Raw genomic sequence first — 21,657 nt, 5'->3', positions numbered from 1 at the left:
GCCACCTGATGCAAAGAACTGACTCATTTGAAAAGACCCTGATGCTGGGAAAGACTGAAGGCAGGAGGAGAAGGGCACGACAGAGGATGAGATGGTTGGATGGCATCACCGACTCAATGGACATGAGTTAGAGTAAACTCTGGGAGTTAGTGCTGGACAAGGAGGCCTGGCATGCTACAGTCCATGGGATCACAGAATCAGACATGACTTAGCAACTAAACTGAACTGAACTGAACTGACCAGTTTATCTATTCACCCACTGATGGACATCTTGATTGCTTCTAAGCTTTAACAATCAAGACTAAAACTTGTATAAATACCAGTGAATATTTTTATGTGGGTGTAAGCTTTTAAGTCCTTTGGGTAAATATTAAGAGGTGTGATCTGCTGAACTGGAGTTCATAATTCATGTCCATAATGCACATACTGCTATTTTAAAGCATAAAATCCTCCCAATTATTTCATTATTTGTTTAATCTACTGATGTGTTAATATTCACTTTCATCAACTGCTTATCTCTCTCCTTCTAGAATGTGTAAATATATCACCCTTAATTGGGTCATCAATTTTACAGTTACAAGATGTCAATACAGAACAAAATACTAAAATGTATAACTCATGAGAAAAAATTATACCATTCCCAAATTCAGAAGGAAATGAATGAGGAACATATATTTTACCAAAAGAATATCATTATAAGTATAAATCCAATAGTCAAGGCCTTCCTAAGTTCTAGTAAATACTTCAGAAGTGGAATTTTGTCTCCATATTCTGTCATTGTTATAAGGATCAATATAAACACATGGTATGAATTCAAAGTATAACACCAATAAATTGAAGGGAGATTGTCTAGATTATACACTGTCCATTACAATATTATGATTCTATATTATTTGAATCGGTTACTTTCTGCTGAGTCAGGAAGAACAACCCAACTGAAGGTCTATAGTAAGACAGATGTGACCAAAATGTCTAATAAACAGAACAATTTGAAAGAGGGAAAATCTGCCAGATTGTGAATATAAGTATTTAAGTGCAACTGTACACAGAAAAGACCATAAGTCAAAATGTAAAAGGGCATGGAAAACATTAGATTAAAACTACTGTGATATAAGTCAGTCAAGAGATGCAGAGACACAGCAGTGCAAAACACCTAAGGCAATGAAACTTACATTCTGGTATACGTGCGCTGTGCCATCCTCTACATAAAAGTGACTGAATCACTGCTTGTATTACAGTGCTTACTTTCCTGAAGGAAATGAATACTACTTCTGTATGATTGGATTATATCAACACTACAGTAAAAGATAATATTTTCTGGGGACTTCTAGGTCAATCTAAACTTGAAGAAAAATATGATTCTTCCATTTATCTTTTGTCATCTGTGATCAGTTTCTTACCCCATAACATTCTCATTGCATTTTTCACTTCTGTATTCCTCAGTGTATAAATCAGAGAGTTGATCAAAGGTGTTCCAACTGTATAAAACACAGCTATCATCTTATCCATGGGGAAGGTAGTTGGAGGGCATGAGTATATAAATATGCAAGGACCAAAGAACAAGATGACCACAATGATGTGGGAGATGCAGGTGGAGAGGGCTTTTTCCCTCCCTTCAGCACCGTGGTTTCTCAGAGAATGCAAGATGATAGCATAGGAGAACATCAGCATGACAAAACTCACTGTACAGATGGCCCTGCTATTGGACACCAAGAGTAGGCTGGTCGCATATCTGTACAGGCAAGTTTCAACAAAGGCTACAAGTCACAAAAATAGTGATCTATCACATTGGGACTGCAGAAATGCAGACTCAAGGCTAGAAGAATTTGAGCTGAAGAATGAACACAAGACCCCATCCAGGCCACAGCCACCAACACACCACAGACTCGATGGCTCATGAAGGTCATGTATCGAAGGGGCTTACAGATGGCCTCATAGCGGTCACCAGCCATGAGAATAAGGATGAAGATCTCTAGGCAACCAAAAAAATGTGATGCAAAGACTTGGGTCATGCACTCATTGAAAGAGATTGTGCTTTTTCCCCTAAGGGCATCAGCAATCACACTAGGGGCTATGGAAGTTGAGAGGAAGGTATCGGATAAAGATAAGTGGAAAAGGAAGAAGTGCATTGGACTCCCAAGTGTCCTTCTGGTCTTGATCGTGGAAATCATCAGGAAGTTACCCAGTAATGTCCCCAGATATTAAAACAAGAAAGTGACAGACACTATTTTCTTCCTAACAGGATCCTGTAATAACCCAAGTAGAATGAACTCAATCACATTATTGTTCAGCTTCATGATTTCATGAATGAGATGAGGGATGAATGTGAAATGGATTATCTGCAAAAAATAACTCAATATTGTGGTACAATATATTATATTATGGAATATTTTAAGTAAAACCAAATTTGCTTATCAGGTATATTGTTTCCAATCATTTATATTCTATATTTGTTTCTTAATAATAATATTTGTTCTTCAGTTTGTAATGACCACTTCATATGGTCATTATGCATCTCATATAAGCTTGTGAATGTTAAACTTTCCAATAAGACTCTTTAAATACAATCCCTTGTTAGAGTTGATATGATTATGATTAATTTTATGAATATATTTAATATATGGCTCCATTTTGTTATTCCCTTTTTGGCCATATTCAATATATTCAGAATCCCAAGTATTGTACATCACTCATTATTTAGGATATATTTGACTGCTCTTGGTGGTTTATGACATAAAGTCATAGATCATCCTTAGCACCTTAAAGAATATCTTGTTCACACACACACAAAATTTTTACATTTATTATACATATTTATTTTAAAAGTAGCACAAACTGACTTCTAGATACCCTAGTTTGAAAAGAGAAAAGGCATATTATTTTAAATAATCTGTTGCAACCTCCAATCACATTTATATTTAGTCCTTGATGTATATGATGAACAGAGTGAATGATCTCTGTTACTTGATGATATTTCAAAAATGTCCATTACTATTTTTTCATTCTCCAGCCTAGAAAAAGTACATTTTAAGCACTCATATTTCCTGAAGTTACATTTCAAAATGACTTCCTGAAGTTAAATTTCTAAATGAAAGAGAATTTATTAATTAATAGCTTATGTTTTAAAAAATTCAAGCTTTCACCTAAGCTTGTTAAACCTGAGGTGGTTTTCTTTTATTGGAGGATGTCACCTGGCAGTTGGTCTAGGACCTGATGATGGTTATATTCCCAGTAGAGATTGTATTCTCAGGTACCTGAAAACCTCACATTGCTGGAAGAGCAGGAAAGCAGAAGAGGGAGGGTAATGTAATTTTCCAAAAAAGTCATAATAAATAACAACTGACTTCTTCATTCAGTTTGTTTCTGTCCTGGGAAATAATTATTCAAGTTAAAATGTCCCTTCTTTGGATGAAGATTTCTGTTTTCACATTTTAAAAGAAATATTATCAGGAAATCATTTCCAAGAACACCTTTTTTCTTTAGTTCTTTCTTATGAAGATGATGCTGTCAAGTGGCACTATATGCAAGTATAAATATAAAATGAAATGTAATACATTTAAATATAATTTGGAAGACTTACTTATTCCATTGTGCCTCTCCTCAATCCATCCAACCTCCAATGCATGTCTTGAAAGTTGTGAACAGCCAAAGTGCAGCTTATGACAGACTAATTAGGGACAAGATTTCCTTTCAATATGTTTTTCTCTCTCATGGTGAACTTTCTTCTCTTCAAAAGAAATGAAATATCCCTTATTCCTGGGGGGGGGGGGGTGTTGAACCTCTTCAGAATAGATCTAATAAAGTTATTCAGTTTGGGTTTTCAAATATTAAAAAATCTCTTTCGACTTGCTTAATTTTAAACTATAAGTAAATTGAGTCTTGATATATTAATCATTACAATAAGCTCCTCCTTTCCTTCACTGATTTTAAAAAGTGATGTACCATAACATATTTAACACTTGAAAATATGCTAATCATTGGAAACAAAGTGATGTGAAAGTCTATTTCACGTCAGTATTCCCTGACATTGGTCACTTCTTTGAGTATTATAGTTTTGGGTTTGTATGTTGTCAAACGTATTTTCCTATTATTTTCCTGGACAAGCTTATCTCTCTTTTCACATTTGGACTTGTGTATTTAAGATAACTTAAGAATCATAAACATTTATGATTATTAACTTGTTAATAATCATGTGTCCTCATCAAGTATTTAATCAGTAGTTTCAGAAAGACAATAAATGTCTTCACTCAGATCTACAGCCATAAGTTCATTTTTGTGCATTAAGTTCCAAACAATTCAAACTACTTTAGTCACTAATTTATTTGAAAAATACTGTGTCCTCAGGCATCAGTATATTTCAGTGATTCCCCTTGCATCTTGAAAGAGGGGATTTTAACATATTTTGTAATCTACAGTACTTCATGACCTAGAAAATGGAGACTATAGTTCTCAAGTGAATTATATCAAAGCCATAATATGATCAGAGTGTATTCATGATGCAATGTGAGCATGTAAAAATTAGTAGATACATCATGTGAAATCTCTATAATGTAAATAATGTAGCAGCCAAAGATGAAAAATAAATAGATGTAGAATGTCCAAACTCATCTTGCTCTCTTCTTTCTTCCTGGAGTGCCCTTCCACTTCTAGCAGTTTCAACGTTGTGGGAACTTGAAACCAAATTTCTGAGAAATATCCTCTAGCTGGCCTTCAGAGATTTCCTGTGAGAAAGGAAATTCACTCTTTTGCTCTCTAAAGGCTTTATCTATAATTTTCTTATAGTAGTAATCTTACCACTTATGATAAGAATGTGTATGCTTTAGCTTTCTTCCTGGAATGAGAATATCAGAAAACTACATATTCTTTGAACATCATTCTCCACAGTTCCAACACAATACTTTGTACACCGTAGATGCTCAGTAAGAGCTTTTAACTTGATCGTTTCCTATAACTCCATAAAAGGTAACATTTACTTCATTGTTTTCACATTGTGTTGGTTACAAAGTCACATAGCATTATTAACTTATAGGGATCATCTATCTATCATGTATAGTAAGTAGACAAATATGCTCTAATTTCACATAACCAAAAAGAAAGAAGAAAACAAATGTAAACATAATTTATCACTTAACTGTTAGAAGAGTCTCTGAATTAGCATTATCTGCCTGTTCTTTTCTGTTACCAACTTTCTTAAAAAATAGTGGAAAAAAAAATACACACACAAAACAACAATGGTTCCTCTCTGTATTCCAGGGGAAATATTTTCAGACTTAATGATGTAAGTTTTTAGCATCATAGAGAGTTTATTCCCTGAAGTTTCTTTTCAATTGAACTCATCCTAGATGTAATAACTTCAATGTTTGGTTTATCCAATTAGCCTGTTAAGAACAGCAAGTTAATTCACCTTGTACTCAGGAACCAGATCAAACAAGGATTTGTAATTATTACATTTTCCTTTGTCTAAAAAAAAAAAAAAAAAGATATCAGGGAAGAAGAGGAAAAAGACAGAGTAGTGGAGAACAGGAAAAAGAAACTATGTTACTGGTAGAAGAGAAAGTGGGCCACCAAGAAACTGCTATGCTCCCTCCAGTACCCTAAGTTACTCACCCCCGCATTAGGAAACAACATTTTCTAGCGCTTATAATATTTTGTTTTTGGTAACTTTTCCCTGGATTGCCAGGGAAAGCACTATGGTGCTTGAAAACATAAGTACTATGATGTGGGATCCAGATATTCCCTATCAAGGTACTATAGTCATAAAAAGAATAAAGTTTGCCATTTACAGCAATGAATGAATGGTACTGAAAGATATTATGCTAAGTGAAATAAGTCATACAGAGAAAGACAAAGGCTATATGATATCACTTATATATGGAATCTAAACACCAAAACAAGCTAATAATGAATACAACAAAAAGAAATGTACTTACAAATATAAAGAACAAACTACTGGTTAGCAATAGGGGAGGGAAGGAGTAGGGGCAAGAAAAGAGTAGAGAATTGAGATACCAACTGTTATGTATAAGATACATATGCTACAAGAATACATTGTACTACATAGGGAATATAGTCAATATTTTATGATAACTATAAGGAGTATAATCTTTAAACCCTGTGAATCACTATGTTATGTGTCTGTAGTCATGTATGGATGTGAGAGTTGGACTATAAAGAAAGTTGAGTGCCGAAGAATTGATGGCTTCGAACTGTGGTGTTGGAGAAGACTCTCGAGAGTCCCTTGGACTGCAAGGAGATCCAACTAGTCCATCCTAAAGGAAATCAGTCCTGGGTGTTCATTAGAAGGACTGATGCTGAAGCTGAAACTCCAGTACTTGGCCACCTGATGCAGACAGCTGACTCGTGTGAAAAGACCCTGATCCTAGGAAAGATTGGGGGCAGGAGAATAAGGGGATGACACAGGATGAGATGGTTGGATGGCATCACTGACTCAATGGACATGAGTTTGGGTGAATTCCAGGAATTGGTGATAGACAGGGAGGCCTGGCATGCTGCGGCTCATGGGGTCACAAAGAGTTGGACATGACTGAATGACTGAACTGAACACATAATATTGTACATTACCTATACTTAATTAAAGAATATATTAACTGTGTTTAATTTTAAAAAATGATGTAAAAACTTCTTTACTTGACTCTAATTGTTTATACTTGACAATAGTATTTTCTTTCTTGAATAACTGATTCTTGAATTTCTTCAGAGAAAATATCAATACAACTACTCAATTTTTGACTATACAAGCTTTAAGTGATATCATTTCACAAAGTTTGGAATATGATTCTCACTAGCTTGTTTAGAAACATTTCCCCCAGGCTGTAATGTTTGTGTCAGGGATCTATCAGCAAATGAGATACAGTCATTACTTTCATTTGGAGTATTAAGTTTTTTTTCCCCAAAATCAATTTTTTCCCTAAAAGAGTTTGAGTGTACAGATCTGGAATGCCTGACCATCAACAGTTGGAGAAAGTCAACATGAGTGCAGAGCTAAGAGAGAAATCAATTGTATAATAACATCCATCAGTAGAATTTGCCTATGTCTAAATTATTTTACTGTTTTCCATTTTACACGTTTGTTTTTATATTTATTTTAAAAGTATCATAAATACTTGCAAACTTGCCAACCATCTTAAGAATTAAAATGCTAACAGTAATTAAATCTATTTCTGACTACCTTCCTACATGTTCCTGCTTCACTCTAAAGGTAACCAATACTCTAATCTTTTTAGAGATCAATTTTGAACAAAAATGAAAAGTACAGTGAGCTCCTCTGTAACACCCCCTGTAGCCCCTATTATTAATATTTTGATTAAAGTTATATATGTTTTAAAATAATCTATAGATTTATATTGATACATCATTATCACCTAGAGTCCATAATTTACATTACCATTCACTCTTGGTGTTGCACAGAAACATAATGACATTTAACCAATTTTACAATATCATATAGAATCATTCAGTATCCTAAATATTCTCTGTATTCCTCTTAATTATGCCCTCTTATTTTCTTCTAACCCCTGCCAACCACCAGTCTTTTTACTGGACCCATGGGTTTCTCTGTGCTGTGTAATACAGTTTGATTTATATAGTACCTCAACTTTCAGATTGGTTTCTTTCATTTAGCAATAGGCATTTATGGTTCCTTCATGATTTTTGTGGTTTGATAGTTCATTTCTCTTTATTACTGAATAATATTCCAAGGCATGGGTGCTTCACATTTACTTTATCCAGTCATCTACTGAACAACATCTAGTATATTTTTCATATAGACCTAAGTTTTTAAGTCATTTGGCTGATACCTTGCTGGATCACATGGTAAATCTATGTTTAGCTTTGTAGGAAAGGGCCAAACTATCTTCAGAGTGACTGTACCATTTTGCATTCCCACTGTAATGAATGATTTTTCCCATGTTCTCAACATCTTAACCAACATTTGATACTGTTAGTGTTTTGAATGTAGTCAATTTATAAAGTGTGTTTGTGGTATCTCATCATTTTATTTGCAATTCCCTAATAACATATAGTCCAGTCCATCCTAAAGGAGATCAGTTCATTGGAAGGACTGATGCTGAAGCTGAAACTCCAATACTTTGGCCACCTGATGCATACTTGTTTTCCACCAGTATATCTTCTTTGGTGAGATATCTCTGTTCAGATCATTGCCCATTAAAAAAAAATCAGATTGCTTGTTTTCTTATTGTTGGACTTCAGTGTGTTTTGTACATGTTTGATATGAATCATTTTGTCAGATATGTGCTTTTATTTATTTATTTTTATTATTTATTTATTTATTTATTATTTTTTGTAGTAGTTTTTGTCATACATTGACATGAACCAGCCATGGATTTACATGTATTCCCCATCCCAATCGGGGTGGGGAATACAGATATGTGTTTTTATAAATAATACCTCTCAGTCTGTAGCTAGTACTTTCATTGTCATAATTAGATCTCTTCCAGAGAAGACTCATTTAATTTTAATGAGGTTCACCTTAACATTTTTTTTTTAATTTTTGGTGTAGACATAACTTTTTAAAATACACTTTCTTTTTTTTATGTACCATTTTAGGTGCATAGCAAGTTTGAGTAGAAAATACAGATTCTCCATACCTTCCACCTTTCCACTCCTCACACATACAATCTTCCTCCTATCAACACCCTGAACTAGACTGGTACATTTCTTGTAATCATTGAACCTGACACATCATTGACACATCATAATAATCCAAAGTCCATGGGTTATGTTTGGTCTCGCTGTTAGTGTAGTACATTCTATGGGTTTTGATCTATGTAAAATGACAGGTATTTATTATTACAGTTAAGTGAAAGTTGCTCAGTCGTGTCCGACTCTTTGCGACCTCATGGACCATACAGTCCATGGAATTTTCAAGGTCGGAATACTGGAGTGGGTAGCCATTCCCTTCTCCAGGGGATCTTCCCAACCCAGGGATTGAACCCGAGTCTCCCGCAATGTAGGCAGATTCTTTATCCACTGAGCTGTAAGGGGAGCCCATTATTACAGAATAGTACAGTACTTTCAATGCCTTAAATAATCTTTGTGTTCTGCCTACTCATCTTGCTTGTGAAAGTTAATGAAGGGAAATCTCATTAAAATGGTGTCAGTAAATCAAAAAGGGGAGGTCTCAGGCACATTCAGTCAGTAAGGATCCCAGCTGAAAGAGATTCACTTGCAACCTGGGCAAGGATGTGAAACTCCTGTCATCATCAGAAGGAAGAAAGATTTTCTCTTTGACTAACAATACCTTGGCCACAAGAGACTGTGACAACTCAGGTAAAGAAAGTCACTGTAGTTCAAGCTCCCAGTTTCCTCCAGTGCACTTTTTGTTTATAACAGCTTCTCCTAACTTCCTCTTCACTATAAGAGAATTGCCTCTCCTTTGCTTTACCAGATTTATATGTGATTCATCATAGTTACTCATCCCTGTTCCTGAATAAATCCTTTTTTTACTGGTAAAAACAACTGGCTGTTTTATTTAGATTAACTCTTCCCTCTCTCCAACCCCTGCCAACCACTGTTCACTTTATTTTCTCTTTTTTAATATATTTTACAGAATTTTACATAGTTGGAACCACAGAGTATAGCCTTTTCAGATTATCTTCTTTTATTTCAGTATTATGCATTTAAAATTACTTTGTGTCTTTTCATGACTAGATAGTGGGATTTTGTGCTCAAAAATATTCCATTGTGGATATTTCACAGTTTATTCACTGTTTCATATATTGAAGACTATCTTGATTGATTCCAATATTGTGGATATTGCACAGTTTATTCACCTTTGCATATACTCAAGAATATCTTGGTTTGTTATTGTTAAATATGAGTTAAAGCTGCAATAAATATTTGTGTGCAGGTTGTTGTGTAGACATAAATTGTCAGCTCCTTTGGGTAAATTCGATGTTGTGTGATTGTTGGGTTTTCTAGGAAGACTAGGTTAGTTGTGTAAAATGACACAGAAGTGTCTTTCATGTGTATCCCAATAGGTAGTGCATGAGAGTTCCTGTTGCTCTACATCCTTGTGAGCAGTTAATGTTGTCAGTACTTTGGATTTCACTTTTTATTGATGTATAAGTGGCATCTTCTTATTGTTTTAGTTTCAATTCTTCAATGGCATTTAAGCACTGATTGTCTTTTTGTAGCTTGTCATCTGTATATCATTTTATATTTTGGTACTTTATTTTTTTAGGAAGATAACTTTTAAGGATATTTACTTATTTTATACAATTTTTATTGTAATAGGAACACTTAACGTGAGACACACCCTCTTAACAAATTTGCAGTTACACCACACAGTTTGTTAATTATAGTCACAATGATTTGCACTCTCTCTGGAACTTACTCATCTTGCAGAGTTAAAACTTTGCCTTTGTCTTTGGCAACCACCATTCTATTGTCTGTTTCTATCAGACAACAGTTTGACTGTTGTGATAACCTCTTACAAATGGAATCATCGGGAATTTTTCCTTCTATATCTGGCATATTTCACTTGGCTTAATGTCCTCCAGGTTCATCCAAGTTGTTGCATATGGAAGAATTTCCTTATTTTTAAAGACTATGCAATATTCCATTGTATATATATGTCACATTTTTGTTATCATTTCTTCTTTCAATAAACAGGTTGTTTTCATGTCTTGGTTATTGTGAACAATGCTACAATAAATATATCTTTACATTCCTAATATTAATGCATTTGAAGGCATAGACTCAGAAGTGGAACGTTGAACCTAATGGTAATTATGTTTTTCAGTATTTTGAGGAACTGCCATTTTGTATTTCCTAGGGGTTGCATTATTTTAAATTGCTCCCAGCAGCTCACACAGGTTCTGATTTCTCCACACATGTCCCAACATTTGTTAGCTTGATTATTTTGATAAGCTCACTTTCATTGGTGTGAGGTGATATCTCACAGTGGGTTTTGATTGAATTTCCCTGATAATTAGTGATGTTAACCACGTATTCATGTACCAGTTGACAATTTTTATACCTTCCTTGGAGAAATGTCTATTCAAGTACTTTGTTCATTTATGAATCATATTGTTAATTCTTTGTTATTTAGTTGTAAGGTTTCTGGTACACTTATTGTAGTGTGGCCTTGCAAATAGTTTATCCCATTCATTCTATGTGTTGGTTTTTTCTACCATGTTTATGGGTTGTTTTGTTGTGTTTTGTGATGTTATTTGACTTGTATAACTTTGATTTGCTGCTTGTGCTTTTGTGTCATGAAGATTTTTACCTCTGTTTTCTTCAAAGTTTTTTTTTTCTTCCAATTACAATACTGAAGCATTTAATCCATTCTTAATCAATTTTGTATGTGGAATAACACAAGGGTACAATTTGTTTCATCTGATATAGTTTGTTATCCAGTTTCACAATGTTTTTCTCAAAGACACTCTCCTTTACCCATTGTGGATTCTTAACTTCATTGTCAAAGAGCTGCTTATAGTTTATGCTTGGATATTTAGGGTTCCCATTCTGTGCCATTGGTCTATATTCTTGTGTTTATGCCAGTATCATGTTGCTTTAATTACTGTAGCTTGCTGATGTATTTTGAATTGAAGAAGTATAATGCCTCTGGCTTTATTTTTATTTCTCAGTACTTGTTTGACTAAATGGGAACATTGTGAATTCACATGAATCTTAGAATTGCTTTTATTTTCATGAAAAATGCCATTGAAATTTTGATAAGGATTTTGTTGAGTCTATATATCAATTTGAATAGTATGGATATTTTAAGTAGATTAGTCTTTCAATCTGTGAACACAGGGGTCTTTTCATTTATCTTATCAACTTTAATTTCTTTCATTAATTATGTGTTGTTTTCAGTGTAATCATTTTTCACTTCATTTGATACTTCCATTTGCATTATTTCTATGTTATTGTAATCAGTTTGTCTTATTTCATTTTCAAAAAAATGTATTTAGCAAACCAAGACAACTTATTTTTATGTTGATTTTGTAATTTGCCTTTTCATACTGTTCATAGGTTTCTCAAGGCAAGAGGAGGGGATGACAGAGGCTGAGATGGTTGGATGGCATCACTGACTCAACGGACATGAGTTTCAGTAAACCCCAGGAGGTGGCAGTGGACAGGGAGGCCTGGTGTGTTGCAGTCCATGGGGTCGCAAAGAGTCAAACACAACTGAACGACTGAACTGTAGTTTGCAACTTGACTGCATTCATTTATTAGTTCTGAGGTTTTGTTGTTTTTGTTTTTTTTTTCTTACAGTGTCTTTTTGATTTTCTACATATGGGGTGATGTTATCTACAGACAGAAATTATGGCTTGGAAGCTTTTTATTTCTTACCTAACAATTCTTACCTTGTGGGGTTTTTAGTACTTTATTGAATACAATTCATAAAAGTGGTAATCTTTGCTTTATTCCTGATCTTAGAAGAAAAGCTTTCAGTTTTTCACCATCGAATGTGATATTAGCTGTGTTTTTTTTTTAATTATTAATACATGATTTTTACTATAGTGAGGGAAGTTCTTTCTATTTTTAATTTGTTGAGAGTTTTAATCATAATATCAATGTTGACTTTGTCAAATGATTTTTCTGTGTATGATTAGATGATAATGAGCTTTTAAATGTCCATTTTGTTAATGTGGTGTTTCACATTAATTAATCTGCTTATGATGAACCAATCTTGCATTCCAAGATTTAGTCCCATTTGGTCATATTTTATGATATTTTTCATGTGTTGTATATTCCTGGATCCCAAATTTCATTCTGGGTCAAAGGGTTAAACATACCTTCATCTTTCAGTATAACGTATCCAAGAGTTAAGTCTAATGCTAACTATGAAAAATATATCATTTTTAATACCCAGCGAGCCTCAAGCTCAGCTGAATATAAAGTGATTGAGTGGGATATTGCCATCTAAATGTTCATAAATGTAGAAAAGAATCCTTTTTCACAAAAATCTTCATTCAAGTGAAAATTAGAGCTGCTGCTGCTGCTAAGTCGCTTCAGTCGTGTCTGACTCTGTGCGACCCCATGGACGGTAGCCCACCAGGCTCCCCCTTCCCTGCGATTCTCCAGGCAAGAACACTGGAGTGAGTTGCCATTGCCTTCTCCAATGCATGAAAGTGAAAAGTGAAAGTGAAGTTGCTCAGTCATGTCCAACTCCTAGCGACCCCATGGACTAGAGCCTACCATGGCTCCTCCGTCCATGGGATTTTCCAGGCAAGGGTACTAGAGTGGGGTGCCATTGCCCTCTCTGGAAAATTAGAGCACCACTTATTAAAACAGCAAAAGTATGACCAAAATACTGCTGTCATCAGTAAAGTGCAATTTTGTATGTTTATTAAAAATAATCTTCCATGGAGAATTTATAATAATAAATATGTTATTATATAGAACAGTAAAAACAATGGTTAAATGTTCCCTATAAAAACATACTGAAAAACCCAGTAAGAAGCACAATAAAAAAGTCACTTTTTCTGGTAGATCAAAACAAAATTATATTAAATTTAGTGACAGGTGTCATAGGATACTGAAGAAAATTTATTTTTCATAGCACTTTATTATGAAAATTTTCAAAACTACAAGAAATTTTACAATTAAGTACATGCGTGCAACCACTAGTTACTATCAAGATACAGGCATTCCCATGAACCTAGGCATTTCCCTCATGCTGACCCCTAGGTAATCCTCACTGCTGCTGCTACTGCTGCTAAGTCACTTCAGTCGTGTACGACTCTGTGCGACCCCATAGAGGATAGCCCACCAGGCTCCCCCGTCCCTGGGATTCTCCAGGCAAGAACACTGGAGTGGGTTGCCATTTCCTTCTCCAATGCAGGAAAGTGAAAAGTGAAAGTGAAACCGCTCAGTCGTGTCCGACTCTTAGCAACCCTATGGACTGCAGCCCACCGGGCTCCTCTGTCCATGGAATTTTCCAGGCAAAAGTACTGGAGTGGGTTGCCATTGCCTTCTCTGCTCTATAAAGAGAAGTGCTGTTTTATTTCATTTTCCCACTACAAATTGCCTGTTGCAAAACAGTATAAATGAAACCACAAAGAACATACTGTTTTATGTAAGGCGTCTTTTAATCAAGTAGATAGTTTTGGAATGATCATTGCTCATGTGTATGTCAATAGTTTATTCCTTTTTACTTCTGAGAAATATTTCATTGTAGTCATAAAAAACAAATTTTCCTTTTTGTTATTTACATGCACTTGACTTACTTTGAACTCATGACTATTACATACAAAGCTACTATGGACATTACAGCTTGAGTCTTTGTGAACACAATTTTTTTTTTAACATTAAGTGCTAAGAATGGAATAGTTGAAAATACACTAAATGCATGTTTAGTTTTAAAATGAAGAATCAGAAATTTATCCTGCTTGGATGTGTACTTTTATATTCCAATTAACAGTGAAAACTGTATCCATAAGCAGAATATTTCTCTCCATAAACATGCTGGTCCAAATTACCATAACCACTTTTTTAGTTGTTATAATAGCCTCAGAATTTACTCCAGATGCTCAATAAAGCAGTCAAAATAATCCCATTAAATCATAATTCAAATCATGTCAGATAGATCTCAAATGCTTTCCCATTTCTCTCCAGAAAAATCCCATAAACACTTTATACTGAAGTTCTCATATATTTCTGGTCTCATTTCCAATTATTCATTCTTATTCCCTTCTCTGACTACCTAGCTTCTTGATATTTTTTTCTTATAATAGAAGTATATTCAGTTTGCACTTGCTGTTCCATGTATTAACTACCTAGAATTTGTATTCTGCCCAAATAGTCAAGATTTTTTCATATTGGTCAGAATTTATCAGCCTTAGCACCACTGAAATTTTGAGTCAGATAGTTTTTTATGGGACTTCCCAGGTTGCTCAGTGGTAAAGAATCTGCCTCCCAATGCAGGAGATGCAAGAGACATGGGTTCAGTCCCTGGGTCAGGAAGATACTCTGGGGTGGAAAATGGCAACTTGCTCTAGTATTCTTGTCCAGAAAATTCCATGAACAGAGGAGCCTCAGTCCATGAGGCTACAGTCTATAGAAGGCTACAATAACATGGGCTGTAACAGAGGGCTACAGTCCATGGTGTTGCAAAGAGTTGAACATGACTGAGCACACACACACACATTATTTCTTTGTAGTGATCTCCTGCCTGGCACATTATGAGCTGTTCCACAGCATCCTGAAAGTCTATCTGCCAGATGCCATAGCAGTGACCACCAAACACCCCCATTTCTAGGGCAACCAGCAGTTAATCTAGAACTTAACACTGTCTCCTGGGAAGCAACATTTTCCATGGTGAGAACTGTTAATTTTTATCTTAGTTGAAAATGGGTCTTTCCTGACCATCCTGTCTAAACAGTGCATGCCTCAGGTTTACCCCATCACGCCCTTCCTCACCCGGCTCTGTGGTTCGTGACATCACTCTCAAGTCCTGGCGTCGTCAGCGTCGCCCAGTTTTCACTGCGCCATCAGGGCGGAGCAGGGTGAACGCTGCTGCGATGGGTGCTGCTCGTTCACTTCACTATAGTACTGTCAGCTCCTAGACAGGGCATAGCAGAGAGACGGTGGGCAATACGACCCTCTTCATCTCTGCTCCATATACATTGTTTCTGGTATATTTAAAATCAATTTTTGATGCTAACCTGTTCAGCCATTTTTAGCCTAGAAAATCCTACCTGAGGCTTTGAAAGTATATGTTTTACTGCTTTCTCTCAGAAACTAAGCTAAATCTATGGAAAGTATATTGGTAGTAAAATCCAAATTTCTCTGCTATTATTAGAGATTAATAACAACAAACTACTTAAACTATTGCTACAAAATGATATCCCTTTCTGTGCTTATAAACACTAAAAGTTTCATGCAGATGAAACATTTAAAAAAGTAAGAAAGGAAAAAAAAGAGAAAAGCACTTTTTGGATATATAAATATTAAAGTATTGAAGAATATCATGTGGAATAAAACTAAAATATTTTAATGAAAATTTTTCTTAATGTAACAACATTAAAATTAATGTCCATTTGAATTACAAATTTATTTCAAATTATAATGTTATAGTAATACTCAAGTTATTAAAATATTTTTACACATAGTTAATATCATATTGCATATCCTTTAATGATATTTGTATAGCATACTAGGGTAAACTGTAAAACATCTGAGGTTATAAATATGTGGCTTAGTAACAGATGTGCTTACATTTTAAATTTGTATAAAAATTCAAGTAGCATTTTTTTTTCCATTTATTTTTATTAGTTGGAGGCTAATTACTTTACAATATTGTAGTGGTTTTTGCCATACATTGACATGAATCAGCCATGGATTTACATGTGTTCCCCATCCTGATCCCCCCTCCCATCTTCCTCCCCATCCCATCCCTCTGGGTCTTCCCAGTGCACCAGCCCTGAGCACTTGTCTCAGGCATCCAACCTGGGCTGGTGATCTGTTTCACCCTTGATAGTATACTTGTTTCAATGTTATTCTCCCAGAACTTCCCACCCTCACCTTCTCCCACAGAATCCCAAAGTCTGTTCTGTACATCTGTGTCTCTTTTTCTGTTTTGCATATAGGGTTATCATTACCATCTTTTTAAATTCCATATATATGCGTTAGTATACTGTATTGGTCTTTATCTTTCTGGCTTACTTCACTCTGTATAATGAGCTCCAGTTTCATCCATCTCATTAGAACTGATTCAAATGTATTCTTTTTAATGGCTAAGTAATATTCCATTTTGTATATGTACCACTGCTTTCTTATCCACTCATCTGTCAATGGACATCTAGGTTGCTTCCATGTCCTGGCTATTATAAACACTGCTGTGATGAACACTGGGGTACACGTGTCTCTTTCAGTTCTGGTTTCTTCGGTGTGTATGACCAGGAGTGGGATTGCTGGGTCATATGGCAGTTCTATTTCCAGTTTTTTTTTCAAGGACTCTCCACACTGTTCTCCACAGTGGCTGTACTAGTTTGCATTTCCACCAACAGTGTAAGAGGGTTCCCTTTTCTCCACACCCTCTCCAGCATTTATTGCTTGTAGACTTTTGACTTCTTGACTGGCGTGTAATGGTACCTCATTGAGGTTTTGATTTGCATTTCTCTGATAATGAGTAATGTTGAGCATCTTTTCATGTGTTTGTTAGCCATCTGTATGTCTTCTTTGGAGAAATGTCTGTTTAGTTCTTTGGCCCATTTTTTAATTGGGCCATGTATTTTTCTGGAATTGAGCTGCAGGAGTTGCTTGTATATTTTTGAGATTAATCCTTTGTCTGTTGCTTCGTTTGCTATTGTTTTCTCCCATTCTGAAGACTGTCTTTTCACCTTGCGTATAGTTTCCTTTGCTGTGCAAAAGCTTTTATGTTTAACTAGGTCCCATTTGTTTATTTTTGCTTTTATTTCCAATATTCCGGGAGGTGGGTCATAGAGGATCCTGCTGTGATTTATGTCCTCAGAAATCTTTTGAATCTGGACTTATTTGTATCTCCATTTATATATGAGAAAATTTCAACAAATTAAATTTCTTACATTTACAATTTTATCACTTTATGGATCCTCAAACAATATAGTTTTGTGTTGCCTATTTTCAACCTTTATAAAAATGGAATTACATTGTATGTATTCCTTCGTGTCTCACTTATTTTGTTAAGTTTTATGCATGCAATTCATTTTTGTTGTTGCTGATAGCTGTGACTCATTCATTTGCATTATAATATTGCATTGTATGAATCTGCCACCATTTATTCATTCATTCAGTTAGCAGGGATTTATTTTTCATTTTGGAAACGTTATGAAATGCACAGTTCAACTGACACATGTATTCCACAAGTGGAACTGCTGGGTTATTGGGTGTGTATTATTTCAACTTTACTAGTAATACTGAATTGATTTCAAAATGGTTGAATTGTTTACAATATCCAGTTGCTCTCTGCTCCATGACTTCCTTACTTGGACTTCAGATTGTCAGTGTTTACCTATCTGATTATGTGAAGTTGAACTCATGTTATCTTAATTTGCTTTTTCCATGGTTGTTAGTGTAGGTGAAGAATTTTCTATAGCAATATTTGCCATTTATATTTCTCTTTTCTGAAGTCCTTTTTCCAGTCTCTTGCTCACTTCTTTTTCATTGGGCTATCTGTCTTTTCTCTATTGATATGTTAGAATTCTTTATATATTCTGAAGATAAATACTTTTTGGATTATATGAGTTGCAGATATCTTACTATTTTTTGCTCTGTTAATGATTTTCATTTGTGAACAGATTCTTAATTTTAATGCAGTCAAATTTATCAATTTTTTGTTGTACCTAAGTTAAGAAAAATTTCCCCTAACTCACTGCCATGAAAATATTCTTCTATATAATCTTATTTAATTTTTTGACTTTCAGGTTCATGTCTATAATTCATTTGGGATCAATTTCTTCTGTAATTGATATCCAGTTTCACTTTTTCCCATAGAGCCATCAAATATTCCCAGAGTTGTTTGCTGTTAAGACTGTCCTTTTCCATTTTAGTGATAACTTTATCATAAATTAAGGGTTCACATATATACAAGTCAGTTTCTAAGTTAAATTATCTTCCATTGGTCTATTTGTCTATTCCTACAACAATAATATGCTGTCTTAATTAATTAGGGCTTCCCTGATAGCTCAGCTGGTAAGGAATCCACCCAAAATGCAGGAGACCTGGGTTCAATCCCTGGGTTGGGAAGATCACCTGGAGAAGGGAAAGGCTACCCACTCCAGTATTCTGGCCTAGAGAATTCCATGGACTGGGTCGCAAAGAGTTGGAGATGACTGAGCAACTTTCACTTTTACTTTTTCACTTTAGAAATATTAGTGATCTCTGATAATTTCATCTTGTTATCCTTCTTTTAGAGTATGTCATTATGTTTTGTCCTTTGTAAATCTGTGAAAATTTTTCCTATCAAGTATTACAAAAAAAAAATCTAAGAAATCCTTTCTGAGATTGCATTATACCTATAGTAAACTTGTGAAAACTGGTATCTTTAAGATGTTTTGTTTTCTAGCCCATAAGTATGGTACAGCCATTTATTTGAATCTTTAAAATGCCTACAAATAGAATGTTATATTTGTAAATATAAATCCAATAAATATTGCTTATATTCATTCATCACTATTTGATTTATAAATGGTGTCATTTTAGCTTCATATTCTACTGGTTTGTTCTTGGCATATAGATAATACAACTGATTTTTGTATGTTGATGTTATACACAGTAACTTTAAATTGAAACTAAGTATGAAATATAATAATATTTTATTGTTGATCTTTATTTATTTCTATTAATTTTATTCTTCAATGTACACCAAGGTACTCTAGATCAGAGGCAGATTTCTTATTATTTACCTCTCAGTTCAGTTCAGTTCAGTCACTCAATCATGTCCAACTCTTTGCCACCCCATGGACTACAGCACGCCAGGCCTCCCTGTCCATCACCAACGTCCAGAGTTTACTCAAACTCATGTCCATTGAGTCGGTGATGCCATCCAACCATCTCATCTTCTGTCATCCCCTTCTCCTCCTGCCTTCAATCTTTCCCAGCATCAGGGTCTTTTCCAGTAAGTCAGCTCTTCACATCAGGTGACCAAAGTATTGGAGTTTCAGCTTCAACATCAGTCCTTTCAATGAATATTCAGGACTGATTTCCTCTAGGATGGACAGGTTGGATCTCCTTGCAGTCCAAGGGACTCTCAAGTGTCATCTCCAACACCACAGTTCAAAAGCATCAATTCTTCGGCACTCAACTTTCTTTCTAGTCCAACTCTCACATCCATACATGACTACTGGAAAAACCAAAGCCTTGACTAGACAGATCTTTGTTGGCAAAGTAATGTCTCTGCTTTTTAATATGCTGTCTAGGTTGGTCATAACTTTTCTTCCAAGGAGTAAGTGTCTTTTAATTTCATGGCTGCAGTCACTATGTGCAGTGATTTTGAAGCCCCCAAAAATAAAGTCTGCCACTGTTTCCACTGTTTCTCCATCTATTTGCCATGAAGTGATGGGACCAGATGCCATGATATTTATTTTCTGAATGTTGAGCTCTAAGTCAACTTTTTAACTCTCCTCTTTCACTTTCATCCGGAGGCTCTTTAGTTCTTCTTTACTTTCTGCCATAAGGGTGGTGTCATCTGCATATCTGAGATTATTGCTATTTCTCCCAGCAATCTTGATTCCAGCTTATGCTTCATCCAGCCCAGCGTTTCTCATGATGCACTCTGCAGATAAGCTAAATAAGCAGGGTGACAACATACAGCCTTGATGTACTCCTTTTCCTATTTGGGACCAGTCTGTTGTTGCATGTCCAGTTCTAACTGTTGCTTCCTGACCTGCTTATTTACCTCTCAGTAAATAAATAATGGGGCTTTCCTAGTGTTTCAGGCAGTAAAGAATCCTCCTGCAATGCAGAAGACTCCAGTTTGATCCCTGGGTTGGGTAGATCCGCTGGAGAAGGAAATGGTAACCCACTCCAGTATTCTTGCCTGGAGAATCCCATGGACAGAGGAGCCTGGTAAGCTACAGTCCATGGGGTCGCAAAGAGTTGGACATGACTGAGTGACTTCACTTCACACCATACCTTAAAAAAGATTTTTTTAGGCTTTTAAAAAATGATTAATGCTTTCTGTTTTTAGTTTAAAAAATATTATTTAGCCACATGGAACTCTGCTCAATATTCTGTAATAACCTAAATGGGAAAAGAATTAGAAAAGATCAGAAAAAATAGATATATGTTTATGTACAACTGGTGGAGAAGGAAATGGGAACCCGCTCCACTAGAGTTGGACATGACTAAGTGGCTAAAACAACAACAACAGCATATGTATAACTGAATCACCTTGCTGTAGACCTGAAATTAACACAACATTGTTAATCAGCTACACTCCAATATATAAAAAATTCTTTATCCCAAGATCATGGAAATATTCTTCTAATTTTCATCTAGAAGATTTATTATTTTTCTTTTCACATTCTTCACATTTTTAAGATTAGAGTCTGATCATCTATTAAGAAAAAAAGCATTAAGGTGTTATAATTAATTACCATAATATGTTGTCTTAGAGAGACGGTCATCAATATCAAAGTGGCAAACAAGCACATAATTGACAGAAAGTGTATCCTAGAAGGAAATAAATCTGTGCATATGACTTCACAAATAATTTCCCCCTTTGAAGACAGCTTTATTGAGGTATAATTGATATTCACATATTTAACATATGTGTAAATTACACATTTTCACAGAAATTCATATTATTTAATGTATACAGTGAGTTCAGACATATTCATAAACTAGTGAAACTATTGTCACTGCTGTTCCTGGGAGATCTGGGACTCAGCTTAGGACATATCAGTCAGTAAAAGAGGAGTAGCTCTGCACCATATAATAGTACATTGATATTGCCTATGTTTCTTGGTTCTGTAAGTAACAGGCATATTGTTAAAAATATTTACAGTGAATTTCCCCCATGTATTCCTGGAGATATATTGAGCTAAAAGGATTATCAGTACACATATTAATGTAAGTACTAAGTGTAACAGAATGAGGTTGTGATTATAAAACTATGGCTAATATACCATTAGAGAAAAATAAAATGAATACCAAGGAATTCTTTTACAATTTGTTTTATTGTAT

General features: G+C 35.0%; 1 pseudogene; it reads right to left on the bottom strand.

Annotated features, from left to right (window-relative positions):
• Nucleotides 1-1,368: 1,368 nt before the first annotated feature.
• On the bottom strand, nt 1,369-2,297 carry LOC133043400 (olfactory receptor 4C16-like; annotated as a pseudogene).
• Between the last annotated feature and the right edge of the window lie 19,360 nt (nt 2,298-21,657).

This window comes from Dama dama, chromosome 22 (genome assembly GCF_033118175.1).
Source record: "Dama dama isolate Ldn47 chromosome 22, ASM3311817v1, whole genome shotgun sequence".
Lineage (NCBI taxonomy): Eukaryota > Metazoa > Chordata > Mammalia > Artiodactyla > Cervidae > Dama > Dama dama.
Note: the sequence above shows the minus strand (reverse complement) of the source record. Positions and strands in the feature narration are given on the sequence as shown.